This window comes from Ranitomeya variabilis, chromosome 2 (genome assembly GCF_051348905.1).
Source record: "Ranitomeya variabilis isolate aRanVar5 chromosome 2, aRanVar5.hap1, whole genome shotgun sequence".
NCBI classification, from domain to species: Eukaryota; Metazoa; Chordata; class Amphibia; order Anura; family Dendrobatidae; genus Ranitomeya; species Ranitomeya variabilis.
In genome coordinates this window covers 888,883,069-888,905,505 of record NC_135233.1, presented here as the reverse complement: position 1 = coordinate 888,905,505, position 22,437 = coordinate 888,883,069, and positions in this window count along the sequence as shown.

The window sequence follows — 22,437 nt, the reverse complement described above, 5'->3', positions numbered from 1 at the left end:
TTTGATTGTACCTGAACAGGCCCAGCCGCCTTTGTTATATCTGCTGCATCAATTGTGCATCTTGAGTTTTCAATTATATTTTTATTAAGAAAAATTGCAGTGTAATACAAAGAAGCATGCTTTTGGGTACACAAAAAGAAATAAAAAACATGTTATAGAAACATTAGCAGATACTCTGTTTGTAATGACCCTAAAGAATATATGAGTTTCACTCTTTGTATTGAAGAGCTGAAATAACTTAATTTTTGATGATGTTCTAATTTTGTGAGAAGCACCTGTATTTTGTCCAAAACTGGTTAGGCCCAAGTACATTCTTTTTTTTTCAAAGTAAGTAACAGTACATATGCAACTTGTGAATTATTTATTCTTCTTTTTAGTTTTATGTGGAATTATGTATTAATAAATATGTATTTTTTTGATATGACAATGTCCGTCAATTTTCTTTTGTAGATGTTTTCTTAATTAATTATTGATGCATTTTCTACTTGTTTTGATGGGATTAATAATTGAGATACTTGCGTTTAATTCACATTCTATTAATAAAATTCACGTATGGACCTGTTTCAAGTTCTGACAGTACGTCTTTGTTATTGGTACAAATAGCTCCAGAGGTATTTCATTACAATTAATAGTCACCAGCTAGCTGCTAGATGCTGACATTTAGCATAGTAAGCAGGCTGTATTCTTTGTGTTCAATGAGTTCATAGAAAGTTAAATCCACTTTTGACAACAGACTCAAGCTTAGCTACCATTAAACCCTCTTCAGTTACTAGATGATGTGTTTGAAAGGTATAAATGATTAATGAAGGTTAAATAGTCCTGTTTCTTTCTTAAAACCTGTACCTTTTGTTTTGACAAAGTGCAGTACAACTGGGAAGGTGAGCAATGGCTGCAGTGTGCTGGCTGCTTCTCTTTGTAGCCTAGAAAATACTACTCTACTGACTGGTTTGTTCAAGGCCAAACGCATACAACTCATAGTATAATAGGCTTTTTTACTGGCAAGTCTGCAGAGAAATAAGCACTTGACCTGGTGATATCATTCCAGAATCGGAGGCATACATTGGTACACATTACATTGGACATTTTACAATATAATACTTATATGACTTTGCGGAATATGTTTTACCGACTTTATTGTGTTGTTTTCTCTATTTTCATCAGTTGGATACAGATAATGTATTATGTAGGCAGGTAACCTTTTATGAGTGCAATCCTTTTTCAACGTTTTAGTTTTGAAAAGCAAACTACAGAAGGAATTCATTGCTATTATTGCTTTGAAGCTTTCACTGTGTTAAGGAATAAGTATTTGAAATTAATTTTGTCTAATTTATTGGCACTATAGTAGAGATTTTAAAAGTAGGAAATCTTCGAGCAGCGCTGAAAAAATTAGAATATCTCACTTGCATCTTCTCATTTTTGGAATTGATTGGAAACCACTCCATTCTTTGGACAGTGGGAAGACAATTTAGGGTGCAGTTACTTTTCAAGGAACTTGAACTGAAGTCCTTTCCTTGCACAGGCCATCATTTTGGGAATAGTGGGATTCAAACCCTCTGATCCCTAAAAACCATCTGAAAAAAAATTGTTAAAGACACCACACCAAATCACAGCTTAAGCTCCACCCTATTTATTTGCATGGGGCTACGCTACAGTACCAGGCACATACGGATATACAATCCTCATTGGCAGTGAAGAATGGCATCCTAAGATAGATCATCAATGGAAATATAATTGTATATAATGTGCCTGAAATCAAGTCAATTGATCATCATATTGTACAACTAGATATGGCGTGGGTGGCAGGTTCAATGACTGGCTTTATTTGACTTAATATTCCGAAACAGTAAGATAAATAGCAATAGATTAAGGAGTTCCTGAAACAAAGTAATGAAAAAAAACCTAAAAACACTCTTTATTAATGAACAATAATTTAAATTTGAACAATGGAGTCCCTATATCAGAGCAAAATATGCCTACATTGACTACATTTAATATTACCTCCTGAAAATTGGGGAAACAACACCATGGTTAGTATAGACCGAAAAACTGATTGGATGAAATCCACACCTCAACACAGTAATGCAGAAATATCTAATAAAGAGTAATATAATATCCAGCAAAAATTACCAATACCACCCAGTACAAAATGACTGCAGTACCATGGTATTAATTAACTGCAGTATCAAACAAGGAGGGGATAGATAGTCAAAAAGGTGGGAAACAGGACTGTATTCACCCTTTGTAAATATCTGGATAGAAATAAAGCTACCTTACCATGGAAGCTGGCACCCTACAGACAGACGCTGTGGTGCCCCCAGCTCAACGTAAGCTGTCCTTTCTAAACCGTAGTTAACCCTATAGACTAGACACAATAAATAATTTAAAGAGAAGAGCAAAAGTATACTGTATATGCAGAAAGCTCACTTCAAAACTCAGATAAATACTGAGTAACACAGCGCGCGTGATTGATCTAACTGGCACAGGTCACATTTCCAAAAGCATTTACCCCCATAAACTACAAACTGCGTTAAACTTTTATAAACATCAGCAGGTGCGATGTCCATAGCGGGGCCAGATTCTTATAGCACAGATTATAACTCAAATTTATACTTGGAATGGTTGTAAAGCAGAGAAATAATTTAATGAAATTCGAGCCAATCGATTGGCATGACTATGCTCCAGTGGCCATCTTAATAGTCAGGAGCCGTGCAGAATGCCTACTACCTTCTGGAACCCCTCACATCTCTGTTAATTTGTAGGCCAGCATGGCATCATCATTGCATTGAGACGCAAGCATGATGTCGTGTTAGGACTACTGATCAGAAGAGGCACCAGGAGTTCTAGCAGTTAAAAAGGGGTTTGTTTGGCTCCCATCCAGCAACAATGAATCACTGGAGTGGCTGCTAGAACATGGTCCTGTAAATCGATTTGCTCACGTCTGAATCCAATAGATATTATAATCAATTAGATATTTTATTGACTATTTTTGGAAGTTACTCAATCGACATTGTAATTGTCGCGAAACCTAAGTGACTCATATATATATATATAGATATACTGCAGTCACTATTCAAATCCTTTCATGAATAAGTTCATGCTGTAATCGCTACAGAAGTAATCACATTGATACAACAACCAGTGTTTAATAAAAGATGGATCTTGTTGTTTTTTTAAAAATCTTGCTTGCAGATTAGAGTTGCATTCTTTGAACTGACCCCCTAATTTAATAATAGCTGTCTTTTACCATTCTATTATGTTGTTCTTTCGAAAACCTTGGAGCATTGAGTTAAAACACAAAGTTGCCACTTAACCAGGCTTCAAACAATGGCTAGGCATTATTTTTTGGCACAGTTGCCATGTTTATACAACCTACATTAAACTAATGGTGTCCTGATCACCTAGCTGCTTTATAATACAATGGCATGAATTCTGAGATGAAAGCATGTCAAGCTTTTATGGCTTTAGGTAGTTGTTCATGTCACATGCATGTTTTCATCTTTTCATAGAGGTTCTTGAACCTATAAACCGCGTCAAACCTTTGTCTCCTGCACGTAGAAAAAAAAACAATGTTTAAAATCCAAATACAACATGAACTTCCCGAAAAGCTTTATTTAATTGGCGAGTCGACAATTTTCCATTATTCTACAGCATCATATTCACTTTTTTTTAACATAACACAAGTCCAATATTCTAAGAAGTAGAATGCCAATTTATAGAATCATAAATTAACTTGACAGTGGAAAAACCACAATAAATGATATGCAGTAAGCGGCACAGCATTGCTTTAAGAAAAATACTTGTGATATAGTTTTAATATATGTTATTCACCTCTATAAACATCTTTATATAGTGAAGTATATATATGTAGCATCATGTGTCTGTTAAGCCACTACCGTGAAATACATCAGTCATTGATTTCACCTATATTGTTGTCATATGGAAATAAGGCATCACATAACTTACCATAAAATATATCATGATTTATATCATTCTGAAAATATCATTCTTAATCATTAATGCTTTCTTTTATGGAATTGATCAAAATTAAATTAAATAATTACTGGAATTTTCTTTTAAAGGGAAACTACACTTAGAGCTATTGTATTGACAGGACATTTGGATTCAGTCTCAACCTTCCTATTAAAGAGGAGTGCTTCTGCAAAGATTGTTCCCTGTGGAGCATGATACATTACACAGGACAGCAAGAATTTAGCTGATTAGCTCATCATTGTCATATCTGTTTTGTTGTACCAGACATCCCCAAACATGACATGAAGATGCAGGAGCACCCTGTCGGCGATAAGATATATGCAGATATGTAGTATTTTTACTATATTGAGCTACATTCGTACTATATACAGTACATAGGGGGGATTAATAAATATTGTACATGTCACCAATTTTCTGAGTAAATATATTTCTAAAGGTGCTATTGACATGAAATTCTCACCAGCCCATCCAATACACAAAAGGAAAATCAAACCATAGAGGTCCATAAATTAAGTTATATGTAACAATGAGAAATGACACAGGGAAAAAGTATTGAACATGCTTACTGAAATTCATTTAATGCTTCATGCAAAAGCCTTTGTTGATGAAGATAGTTTCAAGACGTCTCCTGTATGGAGAAACTAGTCGCATGCATTGTTGAGGTCTGATTTTGGCCCACGCAAACGCTCTATAATTCCTGAAGGTTCCGTGGGCTTCTTCTATGAACTCTGAGATTTAGTTCCGTCCATAAATTTTTTATTGGATTTAGGTCAAGTGATTGGCTGAGCCATTCTGGCAGCTTTAGTTTCTTTCTCTGAAATCAATTCAGATTTTTTTGGCTGTGTGTTTGAGATCATTGTCTTGCTGAAATGTCCACCCTCAATTCATCATCATGATCCTGGTAGATGGCAGAAGATTTTTTTCCATAATGTCTTGGTCCGTTTGTTCATTCATCTTTCCTTCAATTATATGAAATTTGCCAGTGCCGTAGGCTGAAAAACAGCCCCACACCATGTTTCCACCTCAATCTTCACTGTTGATATGGTGTTTTTTGGGTGATATGCAGTGTCTTTTGGCCTCTAAACACAGTATGTATTATGGAATCCAAAGCGTTAAATTTTGGTGTCATCTGACCAGACTATATTCTCCCAGGCTTGTCAAAGTATTGTTAAACAAACTTTAAACACAGTTGAACATGCTTTTTGTTTAGCAATGGAGTCTTGCATGGTGAGTTTGCATACAGGCCAAGTAGGTTGCTTATAGTTTACTTTGAAACAATTGTACCTGCCGATTCCAGGTCTTTCTCTAAATTTGCACAGGTGGTCCTTGGCTCTAGGACAATTCTGATAATTATTTTCTATCCTCTGTCTGAAATCTTGTGGGGAGCACCTGGTTACGGCCATTTTATGTTGAAATGATGTTCTTTCCACTTTCGTTTTTTCGACTCAGCAATGCTCACCAGAGCCTTCAGTAGTTTAGAAATTCTTCTGTAACCAATGGCATCAGTATGTTTTGCAACAATAAGGTTGCAAAGGTCTTGAGGCAACTCACTGGTTTTATCCATCATGAGATATTTCTTCTGTGGCACCTTAATAATGAGACACCTTTTTATATGTCATCAGTTGAACCATCTGATATTATTTTTGACTAAGTGGCAGGATTGCTTTCTAATTACTGATAGATTTCCCCTGTTGTTATGACTTTCCATGGCTTTTTGCACCTCTCTTTCTTCAAGTGTTCACTACTTTTTCCCTGTGTTATTTATTATTATTACACATAATTTAATTTATGGACATCTATGGTTTGATTTATTTGCGTAAGTGGATTGAATGGGTTGTTACCTACATCTGGTGAGAATTTCATGTCAATAGCACCTTTAGAAATATACTTACTTAGAAAATTGATGACATGTTCAGTTTTTTGCCTGCTGCACACTTTTTATCAAATTACAATATGTGTGTCCCTGCGCCATTACACAGCAGCGTATAGAGTATTAGCTCACTCCCTATGTGAGCAGACTTACTTTTTCTTCTCTAGACTTAGGCCTACAAAATGAACTCAAGATAGATAGGTAACAGCTTTGTTTTATGCAGATATAAAATGCTTTGAACAGAAAGATGAGTCCAAGACCAAACAGAGGCAGCTTCCATCCGTACACGTATAAATTTTAGTTAGCAAATTCTAAAAAGCAAATTGAATTGGCAGTTGCAAATCTACTGTGACTGCAATTCAGTATGGAAGAGAAAATAAAATAATACAAATATTACATGTTTTTACTTTGTCAGGAGGTGGTGCTGATTAAGAATATGTTCACATGTCCAAAAATCATCCATTAGAACAGATCCAGCAGTAATCCAATGAAAAAAAATTGTGCAGGCACAACTTTTTTGTCCATATTAAAAAAATAATTTCAGCCGGATCCATTTTTTTAACCATTTCAGTCTGTGGATAATGGATTAGTTAGTTAGCCATTTGTTTCTCTTTCACTTGAAAAGGACCAATTTTTTTGCTTACTGGATCAGTTTCAAATGGAAGAAAATGGATGGCTATTTAATGGATCTGTTTTCCATAGACTTCAAAGTTAAAAAAAATTAATCCAGTAGAAATCAGTTTTTTATGGTGGACAAAAAAATTGTGTGAACAATTTTTTTGCCAATGGATTGCAGCTCTAGCAGACGATTCCTGGACATGTGAACATAGTTTAAGGCTTCATTCACATTTCAATGACTTTTCTCTTACGTAAAAAATATTTACTATTTTTATCAGTGTTTTTGGATCAGATTTTCATCAGTGTTTGCTTTTCCTACAAATTGCAATGCAAATCAGCACTACTGTCTTGTTAGTAATCATTATGTTTGGCTATCCAAAACTAAAAGCAATTCCTAAACAATAAGAGCAAATGCCACTTCATACATTATATAAAATTATTTACTTTATTCATATACAACCCCAATTCCAAAAAAAGTTGAAACATTGTCTAAATCTTTAAGAAAACAAGAATGCAGTGAACTGGAAATCCCTTATTATCATATTTTATTCTATTTTAATTCATGGCAGCAACACATCTCAAAAAAGATGGGACAAGGCTAACCAAAGGGTTGACAGGAGGAGGGTCAATTTTTGCTATGTCATATAACTGTCTATAAAAGGAGTACAAAACAGCTGACATGTCCCGACTTTGATGTGGGCTGATCACCGGAGCCCACATCAAAGGAAGAGATACGACCTCCGCAATACTAGTACGGCGGAGGTCGGGAAGGAGTTAATACTACAATTATTCGCAATGTCTATTACAGGGAAGACCTTGTATATTTCAACAAAACAATGCTACACCACAAACTGCATCCATGGTTTCACAGAAGAAGAGTTCACGTGATAAGCTGCCCACCAGTAGTCCAAGTCTTTCACCAATATAAAACATTTGGCACATTGTGAAACCTTAAACTCTGAAAAAGAAGAACTAGGACTGTTTAGCAACTAGAATCCTAGAATTCAACATCATTCCTCTCCCAAAACTCCATCAATTGGTCCCTTCACTTTCCGGATGTTTACAGACTGTTATAAAAAGACAAGGGGTTGCCAGATAACGGTAGACACGGCCCTGACGTAACATTTTTTAGATGTGTTGCACTGTTGCTGCCAACAATTTCTAAATTAATGTATTTTTTAAATGAAATAGTAAAAATGTTTAACTTTTCCATTCTGATTTGTATTCTATGTTCTGTTGTGAATAAAATATGGCCATAAGAGATTTCCAAATCATTGCATTCTTGTTTTCTTTAACTTTTTTGCCAGTGTCCCAACTTTTTTGAATTATGGTTGTACGATACAAACTACATTAACATTGCATAGACATATATTCAGATAAAAATGTAATGTGTTCTATTTTATTACTGTATTTGTATATGATGAAAAGCATTTTTTTTATTTTACTGTATGATTTGTCTTTTAACATTAAAATGTAGGTTGAATATATCCAGAGAAAAATTCTCAAGAATTCCAATCCCTCCACTAGTTTCAAAAATGTGGTCAGAACTATTAAGGTGGCCATTAATGTGACCTAAAGATACAAAAGATGGTGGTTGTGCTGACCAGGTATGTGTGATTACAAAAGAAGCTGTAGCAGGTCATCTGCCAGATGCATGAAATTATTGTGCTCATATGTTGTCAGACACATAGTGTATTGGGTCAGCATGTCTTCATGTGAACACCGGCAATTGCACATTTTAAAATGCTTCCTTCACAAAAGTGGCTTATTTGAAATAAACATGAGGATTCTTGTGCCATGTGCAGGTGGAGTTATCAAGCTATCCTCATTCAATGCTACAAATAGTCTCTCACCTATGGCAATTTTCTGAGGGCACAAAGACAAGCACATTACTTTGTACTGTATACCATGTATTGTAGTGTATTGCTTTGTATTGTATCACTATTGCATTGTGCTGTATTGCCTTGCTTTGTATTCCTACCAACATTCCATTTTCCTGAAAAAAATCAAGTATATTTCCTCCATAAATAAGAAAAAGAAAGCTTTGGGAAAGTGACTTTTATTAAAATGTGTTTCCTAGTATGATAATTAAAAATAGTCTTTTCAATCAAAACATTATTCTATAAATGTTACATGTATGTACATAATTAGACATTTAATAAATAAGTAACAACCTTCATCAGGCTTCTGAATGTCAATCAATCATCCTTGTAATGTGTATGGATAATTAGCTATAGGACGGCCTAATTACTCCCATGAAACTTGAGTTGTGATTCTTAGATTTCTGAAATATAGTCTGGGAAGTATCTTGTAACAGCCGGATTATCTGCTACTTGTGGAATGGGGCTTCATATCATGAGTGTGCACATTGCTTTGCTACCGTGTAAGCTATCCATCTCTCTGTAGCTATTAGGACTGTAAAGACAAACAGACAGAGAGATAGATAGATACATAGGTAGATAGATATAGATAGATAGATAGATAGATAGATAGATAGATAGATAGATAAATAGTATGAGGCAGTGACCGGTGTTATATGTGAGGGTTGCTATGTGTTCCCCAGGATGCGCAGAGAAGCGTATTGAGGCTGCGGGAGGGCATTGCAGTCACAGGTATAGCTGTGATTGCAATGCAAAATAAAAGTAAGTGTTGGTCTTGGGCAAGTTATTTTTCCAAGACAGATATAGGAAAACCTGCCATGGGCTTTTATTTTTTAAACGGACTACAGGATGGTAGTGGGGCGGTTTGTTTCCTTCCTGACCGGGTTTTCCATGCGACATATGGCCACAGGTTCCTTGCAAGAACTGTGCAACAAAGGGTTGGGTGTGTCAGTTTGGTTTTGCAAGTGTGCAGAGTGGAAGGCTCTGCAAAGCTTAACCTGTGTGAAGCAACACAGAGCCTAAGCACAGCCAAGAGGCCTGGCACCCTCAGAGTACATGGCGGTGCAGTCACCCACGGCAACCGGTCTCAGTCACGGACTGTCTTTGTTTCCTGGCTGCGATCCGGAGGATCCTATTTACTTTCTGTTTGTGAGTACACTGATCATTAACCCCTTGACGACCACCGATACACCTTTTAATGGCCGCAGGGTACAGGCATAAGGGTACTTATGCCTCAGAGCCGCTTTTTACCGGCGCCAAGAAATAAGTGTATAGCGCTCTCACGGTCAGAATTTCTTCAGGGGTTGGCTACCGGGAGTAGCTGAGACTCCAGAGAATATGATTCGGGTCAGTTTTTACCAAACCCAGTGTTGCAATCAGCTTTCTTAACAGTATAACAGCGACCGCAAAAAAAGGTCACATTTTCTATTTAATTTCTCTCTCCTCTGAAGTGATTGCACATCAGAGGAGAGAGAAATGGGGTTCCCCGATTCCCCCATTTCTTCCGGGAGAAAATGGCGGGCGCATGCGCAGTGCGCACGCCGAGATCTGCCGGCCGGCACTCAGCAACAATAGAAAATTATTCCTATTGGTTCATTTTGATCACTGTGATAGACCCTATCATTTTTTCTTTCCACATTTCTTCAGTTCTCGTGAAGCACCTGAAGGGATAATAAACTTCTTGAATGTGGTTTTGCGCACCATGAGGGTTGCAGTTTTTAGAGTGGTGTCACTTTTGGGTATTTTCTGTTATATTGACCCCCAAATCTCACTTCAAATGTGAGATGGTCCCTAAAAAATTGTTTTAACCCTTATAATGTCCTAACAAAAAAATAACGTTTCCAAAATTATGCTGATGTAAAGTTGACATGTGGGAAATGTTATTTATTAACTATTTTGTGTGACATCACCCTGCTAGGGTTGGCGGAACGCACGCAATAAAATATAATAATAAGGTGCATTTGCAAGGGTATTAACGAGGTCTTGCTTGGGGTACCATAGCTGCGTCATCATTCGCCCCATATAGATTGGTCCTCTGGGAGAATATTGGGATGGAATGATTCTTATGAGGGTAGATGTCAGACGGTGCACGTTCAGGAGGATATTACTGGGCTACCCGCAGATCTAACCTCTCTCCCCAAACACTACTGGACTTGGTTCAAAAGTGGCTGCAGCCAGAGACTTCCACTCTGGCCCAAATGGTTGAATGTGTGGTGATGGAAAGGGTCGTCTACTCCCTCCCCAGGCCAATACAGACCTGGGTTGCCCAGGGCGACCCCCAGATTACAGATGACTTGGTCGGCCTGGTTGAGAGATGCCATATTGTGGAGAAATCCCTTGGGAAACCAGACCCCGCTACTTCCCCATACTGGGATACCCAAAAGGGGGCAGAATCACCATGTAGGGTGGCTAGACCAACAACTGGGGGGTGTCCCCACCCTGCTGAGGGGTTACCTAAGCCTGCAATGAAGGATGTGGTCTGTTCGCAGTGGACACATAGCCACCCAGTATCATATGTCCCCTGAACCCATGGACTGCAGTCTAGGCAGGCGCTGCTCCTATTATGCATATCAGGCCTGCAGTGTGGACTGTCAACTCAGTGAGGGTCCACAGTCGTGTGCCCTGTCTGTCAATGAGGTAATGGTCCTGGGACTGTTAAACTCTGGAAGTCTGGTGACCCTGATCAGCACTGCACTACCCCATCAGTTAATCCCTAACAAGGTTGTGGGCGTCTACTGCATACACGGAGATGCCTAGGACTATCCTGTAGCCCAAGTAACCATGGGAACAGACTATGGTGATAAATCCCATGAGATTGGGGTAGTTAGAGACTTAATCCATCCTGTCATACTAGGACAGGATTTTGCTCTGTTTTGGAACTTATGGCAAAAGGAGGCTGTATCGAGTGTCCCGGTCAAAGGCCAGGCCCCTCTGAAGGTGACTGTCAAAATCAGAGGTGAAGGAGTTTCCCCTATGCATCCTGATCAACTTCGGGACCTTAAATTGAAGGGGGAATTCAAGAATGTGACTGTATGTAATGGGGTTGCTCAAGAGCAGGGGCTGACACCAGGTTTCCTCATTTTGCAGTAAAGGGCAAATTATTGTATCACGTGATCAAACTGAGGGGAGCAGAGGTAGTAGAGCAGTTGTTAGTTCCAGGACCTTACAGGCGGAGAGTTTCAGATATGGCCCATTTGCATGTTTTGGGTGGACATCTTTGGGTGGAGAAGACTCACTAGAGTGTTACAGAGGTTCTATTGGCCATGGTGTTACCGAGAGATCCTGAATTATTGTAGGTCCTGCCCCACCTGTCAGAGAACTGCTCCTACTTCTCACTTTTGAAGCTCCTTAGTTCCCTTGCCTGTGAGAGAAATCCCCTCCAAGAGGATTGCTATGGACCTGGAAGGTCCCCTCTTTAAATCTGCAAGTGGCCATCAGTACATCTTAGTGGTCATGGACTACGCGACCCGATACCCGGAAGCAGTACCCCTCAGGAACTTTTCAGCTAAGAGTATCGCCCAAGAGCTTGTCTATATCTTTTCTTGGATCGGTTTGCCCAAGGAGATTTTGACGGACCAGGGGACTGTGTTTATGAGCAAAGTGATGCGGGAGTTGTGAAGAGTCCTCCAGATTGCCCAACTACGAACCTCCGTTTACCATCCACAGACTGATGGACTGGAGGAGCGCTTCAACAAGACCTTGTAGGCATGCTCAAGTGGGTCGTTGAGAAAGATTGTCAAGACTGTGAATATCTGTTCCCGTTCCTGCTCTTCTCTATCAGAGAAGTCCCACAGGCTTCCACTGGCATTTTGTCGTTCGAGCTCCTGTACGGCCAACATCCACAAGGTCTATTGGACATTGCCAAGGAAACCTGGGAAGCCGAGGTCATGCTGCATCATAGTGTCATTGAGCATGTTGCCCAGCTGCAAGAAAGGATGGCTCACATAATGTCTATCGTAAATCTTCTCCAGGCGCAGGAGACCCAAGCAAGGGTATACAATCGATCAATGAGGCTAAGGCAATTCCAACGGTCCCTACGGTGGAGAGCAAATTCTTGGCAAAGTCGCAAGGCCCGTATAAGATTGTGAAAAAACTCGGGGATGTGAATTATAAGGTACGCCAGCCTGATCATAGGAAGCCGCACCAAGTAAACCATGTGAATCTACTCAAACCTTGGCGGGACCATGAACCTCTGGAAGCTCCTTGACTGGGGGTCCATCCCGAAGCCAATATCAAGGTGGTCATGATTGCTGAGACCTTAACACCAGAACATAAGCAACAATGTCGAGCACTGCTGCAGCAAAACCATGACCGGAGTTGCCAGGGCGCACACAGGTCGTGGAACACATCGTGCTAAAAGAGCCACATGTAAGGGTAACCTCAAACCCTAAGAATCCCCAAAGCACACCGGGAGATAATCTTCAAGGAGGGTGAAAAGAATCCTTGACCTTGGGTGATGGAGGAATCAAGAAGTGGCTGGTCAAGTCCCAATGTCCTCATACCAAAGCTGAGTGGCGAGTGGCGGCTTTGTAACAATTACCACAAGATCAATGAGGTGTCCCATTTTGACGTGTACCCGATGCCCAGCGTGGATGAACTCATTGAGCGACTGGGGCACGCAAGGTACTTCACCACCCTCGACCTGATGAAGGGGTACTAACAGATTGCCATGTCCCAGAGCGCCAAGGAGAAGATGGCCTTATCGAAGCTGGATGGGTGTTTCCAGTACACCAAAATGCCCTTTGAACTACAGGAATTCCCAGCTACCTTCCAGAGGGTGATGGATCGAATTTTGGCTCCACATAAGAAGTATTCTGCAGCCTACCTGGATAACATAGTCATTTTCAGCCCTGTCTGGAGTTTGCACCTGCCAAAGGTACAGGCAGGGGATCCTCGATGCATTGAGCAAAGCAGGATTCACCACAAATTACCAGTGTTTTATCCCAAACTTTGCCATAAATGCCACACCGTTAATGGATCTCCTCCTGGGCACCAAGTCTATAATAATGAAATGGACTCCTGACCATGTAAGTACCCGGTTCTGATTGCACCAGACTTTAGCAAACAATTTGTGGTCCAGGCCAGTGCTTCAGAAGTTGGGTTGGGAGCCATGCTGTCACAGGAAATCAATGGTGAAGAGCATCCCATCCCATACCTGAGTTGAAAAGTTTCTTCTTGCGAGAAGAAATACGCCATAGTTGAGAGAGTGCTTGGCTATAAAATGGGCCATAGACACCCTAAAGTACTACCTGATAGGCCATATGTTTAAGTTAGTGTCAGACTATGCCCCTCTGCCATGGTTGAGAGATAAAAGGGTAAAAATGCCAGAGTGACTAGGTAGTTCTTTGCCCTTCAGGACTTCACTTTCCATGTAGAGCATAGGCCAGGGAGGTTACATGGCAATGTGGATGCTCTCTCCCAAATTCCCTTCTTAGTGTCTGATGGTGCCCAAACCCCCGGCTTTGGGCAGAGGGGAGGGAATATATAATATATGACATTACCCCTCTCAAAACTAAGTGCCGAGAGCGTTAATGTTAAAGTCACAATAGGATGGTTTTGTGTGGGCACCCATAGAGTGGGTGGGAGGGTGCTCACTGTATCCCCACCGGCATGTGTACTAGCAGGACCTGTGATGATGTCATGATCATGTGATTATCACATGGTCCTGTTTAAATACCTGGACCTGTGAGACAGTCTGGGTGTGTGTGTTGGGAGAGGGAACACTCCCTCTCTCCCTATAGGCAGCAGGTGGCTCATTGGTTAGCACTTCAGCCTTGCAGCACTGGGATCCTGGGTTCAAATCCCACCAAGGACAACATCTGCAAGAAGTTTGTATGTTCTCCCAGTGTTTGCATGGGTTTCCTCTGGGTTCTCCGGTTTCCTCCCACATTCAAGACATACTGGTAGGGATTCTAGATTGTGAGCCCCGTTGTGTGACAGTGCTGATAATGTATTTAAAGCGCTGTGGAATTAATGGCGCTATGTAAATGAGTAAAATAAAATGTGGCTCGTGGAGTACATTGCTAGGTGTCTGCAGGTGGAACCTGCAGAGAAAGGACTCTGATGAACTTTGTTTGTTTTGTTTTCCGTTAAGCCAGGAAGGCTCTGCTTTTGTTTTCCTGAACCCTGCATTGGTCTATACTGACTTGAATAAACCAGAAGGTGTTTCACGATCAAACTGTTCCTGCGTCTACCTGAAGATGTAGCTAAGCGTGTCAACCCGTTACACTGCCGCTAGCTATGGAGTCAGAATATAACATGTAAAAAGCAACAACTTTGCATATAACGTCATATTAAAAATCCTTTCCATTCTCAGACAGATTTTTAATTCTACTGCATATAACTTGTTACTCAGGTTTCTTGTTACTGTGCAAAATGGCACTACCCAAGCAAAGAACACATGCCATTTGCATGCTCTATGATTCGCTGGATACATTCAGCCTCAGTGCTTCTCCCATACTGCAGAGGCAAAGCTGTCTCTGGATGCAGTACTTCCAAAGCTCTCCATTAGGACTATCAATCTTCCAGAGCTCTCAGGTCACCAGCAAACAGGACACCTTCAGGCATTGGAGCTCCTGAAGAAAAGTGGGTGGTACAATTCCTTTAATTAACAGTGTTCAGAGCTTTATACCAGCCATGGTAACTTAAACCAGGCAAATTTATTTTACGCCATATAAGCTAAGGGTAAGATGTTTTTGACAAACGGCACAATATTAATTTGTGGCATTTGGGAAAATGGCTTAGCAGTAGTGTTGAGCGATACCTTCCGATACTTGAAAGTATCGGTATCGGATAGTATCGGCCGATATCCGAAAAATATCGGATATCGCCGATACCGATACCTGATACCAATACAAGTCAATGGGACACAAGTATCGGAAGATATCCTGGATGGTTCCCAGGGTCTGAAGGAGAGGAAACTCTCCTTCAGGCCCTGGGATCCATATTCATGTGTAAAATAAAGAATAAAAAAAAAAATAGGGATATACTCACCCTCTGACGCGCCCTGGTAGTAACCGCTGTAACCGGCAGCCTCCGTTCCTAAGAATGAGCGCCTGTGACGTCGCGGCTTGTGATTGGTCGCGTGAGCGCTCATGTGACCGCTCACGCGAACAATCACAAGCCGCGGCGTCATCGAAGGTCTTTCACCCCTGCATTCTTAGGAACGGAGGCACCGCTAAGAGCAGGGGCCGCCGGACGGGTGAGTATATCAATATTTTTTATTTTTATTATTTATTTTATACATGAATATGGATCCCAGGGCCTGAAGGAGAGTCTCCTCTCCTCCAGACTCTGGGAACCATACGCACCGCACACTTCCGATTCCGATTTCCGATATCACAAAAGCATCGGAACTCGGTATCGTAATTCAGATACCGCAAGTATCGGCCGATGGAATGCTCAACACTACTTAGCAGACCTGTCAGGATAATATGCTCCTGTAAAATAGGCCAGTAAAATCAGATAACAGACTACGTTTATATTTTGCAATGTCCTTCTGTTAAGTAAATGTTAATAGTGATTTTGGCTTTATTTTTCTGCCCATTTTTTCATCCCCAGTCTTTTAGACAGCATGTGACTTAAATATAAGTGTCTGAGCAAAGAGTCTGAATATTTATGACCATGTGGTATTTCAGTTATTCTTTTTTATTAAATTTGCAAAAATTTCTACATTTTGTTTTTTTTTTCAGTCAAGATGGGGTGCAGAGTGTACATTAATGAGAAAAAAAATAAACTATTTTGAATTTACCAAATGGCTGCAATGAAACAAAACGTGAAAAATTAAAAGGGGTCTGAATACTTTCTGTACCCACTGTATCATCTTGTTCATGGAGGGAATAAGGCAACCAGTAAAAAATCCAATATCTCAAAACATTATATTGTTGGAAAATACATGCAGACTAAAAAGTGCAAATTGCCTTAAGGAATATCATAATTTCAATTCCCATATTTCTGAATGAGAACATTGCAATAAAGGAACAAGGAAAGAAAGAAGAGCAGGAAATGATGGGGAAAATGGAGGGGGAGGGTAAAGGGAATGGTAGAAAAGAGAGGCAAGAGCCTAAAAGAAGAAAATCAGAGAAATGCCCCATACCATAAAGTTACAATTTATGCATGAGTGTACATCATCATATAAAAAGTCATACATGGCTTGTACGGAAATAATGCCAAAATTATATATTTTTCATCATATTTTGGTATTGGCATTTCAAGGGTCCTGCAGTTGCATCATGATTATTGGTTACATCCATCTTCAGTGTCTTTCTTGGGTGCCAGCTCTTCTGAAAGGGAAGTAGAACATACGGGACATCACATGAAGTCAAGGATATGATACACTACTAATAATAAGACATAATTGGGAATTAAAAACACACAAAATGTAAAAAGAGTATTTACAAAAAGGAACTACAAAAAAGGAACAAAGCTTATTTTTTAATTTAGTCCTTCTGGGGACAATGTTCCCAGATCCACAATCCACCTGGACTCTAGTTGTATTAAGGTTTATGTTAAATTCCCTCCTTGGATACCGCAATGAACTCTATCTATGCTCATAACTTTGAAACCATGTGGATCAGAGTTGTGATGTAACCTAAAATATTTGGGTATGGTTTTCAGTACTGAAAGGTCATCCACCACTCCTGCCACAATAATATCCCTCACATGTTCCCTTGTCCCTATACGTAGCTCCGTAGATGTCAGTCCTACGTAAATTTTGGAGCATGGAAATACGGCACAATGTACCACATACAATGTACTGCAAGATATGTACTGTTGGTGACTGCAAAACAGCGAGACCCCTCAGCCAAGGAAAAGGAATTGGCTCTTATAATATTCCCTTATTACACGCCAAACAATCTCCGCATGGGAAACAGCCCCATCTCTGTTTACCTGTGCCAAACAAATGTTTAAGTTTGGCTGTGTAATGACTCCTGACTAGTGATGAGCGTGTATACTCGTTGCTTGAATACATGATTCCCTAGCAACCAGGCAACCCTCACATGTTCTCAGCCTGGCTAGCAGCTGTAAATCATTCAGCTGCAGTGATGAAAACTAAATCTCTGAACACTAAGGCTACGTTCACACTTTGCGGGTTTTGCCACGGATCCGCAGCGGATTTGACACTGCGGATCCGCAGCAGTTTTCCATGCAGGGTACAGTACAATGTTACCCTATGGAAAACAAAACCCGCTGTGCCCACGCTGCGGATTTCCGCGGAAAAAGCCGCGCGGCTTTTCTGCGGAAAAAAAGAAGGAGCATGTCACTTCTTGGTGCAAAATCGCAGCGATTCTGCACCCATAGAAATGCATTGATCTGCTCACTTTCCGCATGGGGCTGTGCCCACGTTGCAGGAAGTTAAGCGGATAATGTGCAGATGGTACCCGGGGTGGAGGAGAGGAGACTCTCCTCCAGGCCCTGGGAACCATATTTTGGTGTAAAAAAAAGAATTAAAATAAAAAATGATGCTATACTCACCTCTCAGCGCTGTCCGCGGCGTCCGGTCTCAGTTGCTGTGCGAGCAGGACCTGTGGTGACGTCGCGGTCACATGACCGTGATGACGCCGCGGTCACATGACCGTGACGTTACGAAGGTCCTTGTCGGCACAGCCGCCTGCAGCACCGAGGAGATCTGGACATCAGAGGGTGAGTATAACCAATTTTTATTATTTTTTACATTACTATTGATGCTGCATATTGCTGCATATGTAGCATCAATAGTATAGGCGGAAACCTGCAGCGGAAACCGCGGAACAAACCGCGATAAATCTGCAGGGATAACCGCAGCGGTTTTGCCCTGCAGATTTATCAATTCCGCTGCGGGATTAACCCGCAGAGCAGGCCGCAAAGTGTGAACGTGGCCTAACAAATACGCAGAAGTCACCCGAGTGTGCTCGGGAAAACCCAAGCAACGAGTATGCTCGCTCATCACTACTCCTGACTAGTGTTGAGCAAGTGTACTCGTTGCTCAAGTTTTCCAGAGCACGCTCGGGTGACCTCCGAGTATTTGTGAATGCTCGGAGATTTAGTTTTCATCGCGGCAGCTGAATGATTTACAGCTACTAGCCAGTTTGAATACATGTGGGAATTCCCTAGCAACCAGGCAACCCCCACACGTACTCAGCCTGGCTAGTAGCTGTAAATCATTCAGCTGCTGCAATGAAAACTAAATCTCGAGCAGTCATAAATTCTTGGAGACCACCTGAGCGTGCTCTGGAAAACCCGAGCAACGAGTACACTTGCTCATCACTACTCCTGACTAGTGTTGAGCATTCCGATACCGCAAGTATCGGGTATCGGCCGATACTTGCGGTATCGGAATTCCGATACCGGGATTCCGATACTTGCCGCGTATCGGATACCGGAATCGGAAGTTCCAAGATTCAAAATGCAGAAATTCAGCCAATGAGAATGATTCCAAGTGTGGGCACATCCTGTTTAGCATGGAGGGCATGAAACTACTGGCAAGGCTGTGATTGGCTGCTGAAATGATGTCATGATGCAGTTTAAAAGTCGCTGGCGCCATTTTGCGATCACTCTGCTGTGAATTCAGTTAGTGACAGGACGCTGTTTGCTGACTGAGGGACAGTTTAGAAATAGCGATTTGCTTCTTTGTGCTTTCCAAAGGCTAATTTAGCAACCGCTGTGTTCACCTACTATTCACCTTGCTTTTGCCTTGTAGCGCTGTTTTCACAGCGATCTGCAAGGTCTGTGTGTGTGTGTGTGTGTGAGTGCAGCCCACTCTCTAGTCTGAGTGCAGCCACATAGGCCATCCATAGCTGGTTGTATTCAGTTCAGGGAGGGTGGTTCATTGCCTCATACTGTTCTTTTTTTTTTTTTTTTTTCAAGTAGTGTAGTCTGCTGCTAATTTATTCCAAAAAATCCTATTAGTGTCTTTCCACCCGTCTCCAGCTAATTTGTGGAAAAACACTACATAGGATAACGTAGAGGAGGGTTTTTGGGCCTTGCAGCGCCGTTTACGGCTGTCTGCACGGTCTCCGTGTGACTGCAGCTCGCCCTGTAGTCTGTGAGCAGCCGTAGCCTGGTTGTCTCCAGCTCAGGGTTGTTCACTGCGTCATACCGCCAAATCAATTTTCATTTTGTTTTAAGTAGTGCAGGCTGCTGCACATTTTTTCAAAAAATTCCTATTAGTGTCTTTCCACCCGTCTCCAGCTAACTTGTGGAAAAACACTACATAGGATAACGTAGAGGAGGGTTTTTGGGCCTTGCAGCGCCGTTTACGTCTGTCTGCACGGTCTCCGTGTGACTGCAGCTCTATCCGTTGTCAGTTCAGCCCCCAAAAAATAAATAAATAATAAAGTTCACCAAACACACCAGTTACACCACTTTACATTTGTGTAGGCCACATTAGCTCATATTAAAGTCTAGTCCACACTTTAGAAAATTAGTGTTTCTTATACCTGTTAGGAGGAGTTGCTCAGGAATAAGCACACAAAGCCGTTAGTACTTTTCTGCTTATCTTTATCAGTCAACCAAGATGAAGAAGGCAGTGAGTAAGGCACGTGGGCGTGGGCGCGGAGCAGGGAGGGGACGTGGGGATTCTGTGCCTGCTGCGGGCACCGGTGACTCATCAGCACCCACATTCACCAGGCAACAGTCGTTCATGCGCAGCTTTGTGTCAGAGCGCCGTACACCGCTGCTGCGTGAAGAACAAATTGAAGCCGTTGTCGGATGGATGGCAGCTAATGCATCAACTTCAATTAGTGCCACATCCTCTCAGACACAGAGCACTGGAGAGCAGCCATCTGTCTCTTCACCACCTGCCAAATTGCCCAGGCAGACAGAGAGCCCAGGACAGGAGCCGTCTCTACTTCTGTTCTCTGAATCTCTTGGCTTGGAAACAGGGGGCCAGCCAAGCAGCATTGGAGAAATGGAAGAAGAGGCAGGGTGCAGTGATGCCCAACAGCTTTTTCTCTCTTCCTCTGAAGAGGCGGGTGGGCCAGTGGCTCCGGTCACCACATCGCAGGCCGCATCAGCTGATGATGACACTCAGGTGCCACTTACTGGTGCGTGCTCTGCTGCTGAGACTACCCAGGAGGAGCAGTTGGGGGCAGAGGGTAGTGTAGATGATGAGGTCCTTGACCCATCTTGGCGTGAGGGACAGGAAGGTGGTGGGAGCAGCTCTGAGGAAGAGATTCCCCGTACGGCCCAAAGAGGGAGAGGGAGGGGGAAGACTGCGGATCCTGCAGCCTCCGCTTTGGCACCCGTTAGGAGCATGTCTCTTCCAAAAGCCAAAAAGGGCGCTCCCAAGACTTGCAGTGCCTGGTCCTTTTTTGACACAGTTGCAGATGACATTTGCTATGTCAGATGCAAGGTGTGTCATCAAAAAGTCAAAAGAGGGAAAAATGTCAGCAACCTCAATACCTCCAACATGTGGAAACATGTGCGCAACAGGCACCCGGCGGAGTTAGAAAAACACACTGAAGAGCTAGGCCAACCAACAGCGGCAGCTACCACCTCTTCAGCTCGTGTTGCCTCTTCCTCTAGCTCACACGCAGCTGGTTCGGCTTCCTCCCAGGATCGCAGTGGAAGAACCTCTGGCCCTGTTGTCCAGAGACCCGCTGTAATTCCACCCGCAGCACCACTTTCCCAGTCATCCACACACTCCCAGCCCAGTCTACAGCCATCGGTAGTACAGGCATGGGAGAAAAGGCGGCCTTTCTCGTCAAACCACCCACGAGCACAGGCTCTGACTGCAGGCATTGCCAAACTTCTTTCACTGGAAATGCTGTCATTCAGGCTGCTGGAGACTGACAGCTTCCGTGACTTGATGTCATTGGCAGTCCCACAGTACAATGTGCCCAGCCGCTTTTACTTCAGCAGGCAAGCCGTCCCTGCCCTGCACAAGCATGTGGAGGAACACATAAAACACGCGCTACTGAACGCCGTCAGTAGCAAGGTCCACCTCACCACCGATGCGTGGACCAGTCAACATGGACAGGGGCGATACCTTTCCCTCACTGCCCATTGGGTTAATGTCGTTGAGCCGGGTACAGACCGTGCGAGTGGCGCAGGACGTGTCCTGCCCACTCCAAGGATTGCAGGAATCCATTCTGTACGCATTGACTCCTCCTCTTACACCAGTTCCTCAGAATCATCGCTGCAGGAGCCGTCACAGTCCACCTCCACATGGACCCATGATGAACGTGTACCTGTTACGACCGACATGAGCACAGCCGTGGCCAAACGTCAACAGGCCGTGTTGAAATTAATTTTTTTGGGGAATCGTAGCCACACAGCGCAGGAGCTCTGGAATGCCATCAAGCAGGAGAGCGATGTGTGGTTTGTGCCAGCAAATCTCCAGCCAGGCATGGTAGTGTGTGATAATGGCCGAAATCTGGTGGCAGCTCTGGGCCTCGGCAACCTCACTCACATCCCATGTCTGGCACATGTGCTCAATTTGGTCGTGCAGAGCTTTTTGAGGGACTATCCGGATCTTGATGCACTGCTGCACAAGGTCCGCCTAGAGTGTGCTCACTTGCGGCGTTCCAGCACGGCAAAAGCGCGCATTGCGGCTCTGCAGCGCCGACACCGCCTGCCGGAACATCGCATCATATGTGACCTACCTACCAGGTGGAATTCCACGTTACATATGTTGGAGCGGTTGTGTGAGCAGCAGCAAGCTGTAATGGAGTACCAGCTGCTTCAGGCGCAAAGAAGTCGGAGTCAGCGCCGTACAGACTTCACAACCACAGAGTGGGCCACTATGAATGACGTCTGCCAGGTTTTGCGTCCCTTTGATTATTCCACGCGGAAGGCGAGTGCAGATCATGCACTAGTCAGCATGACTGTCCCCCTTATCTGCCTGCTTGAAAAATCACTGCAAGCGCTAAGGGATGATGTTGTGGAAGAGGTGGAGGATGAGGATTCACCATTTCCATCATCTTCTGGACAGTCAGCGCCACGTGGTTCCTCACAAACGCGTAGGCAGGGGACAGTTTGTGAGGAGGATGAGGAGGAGTCAATGGAGGAGGAAGACATCCGTCCAGAGGAGGGAGTTACCGAATTGTCCAGTACTCAGTGTGTACAGCGAGGGTGGGGTGATGACGAGCGGGCAGAGAC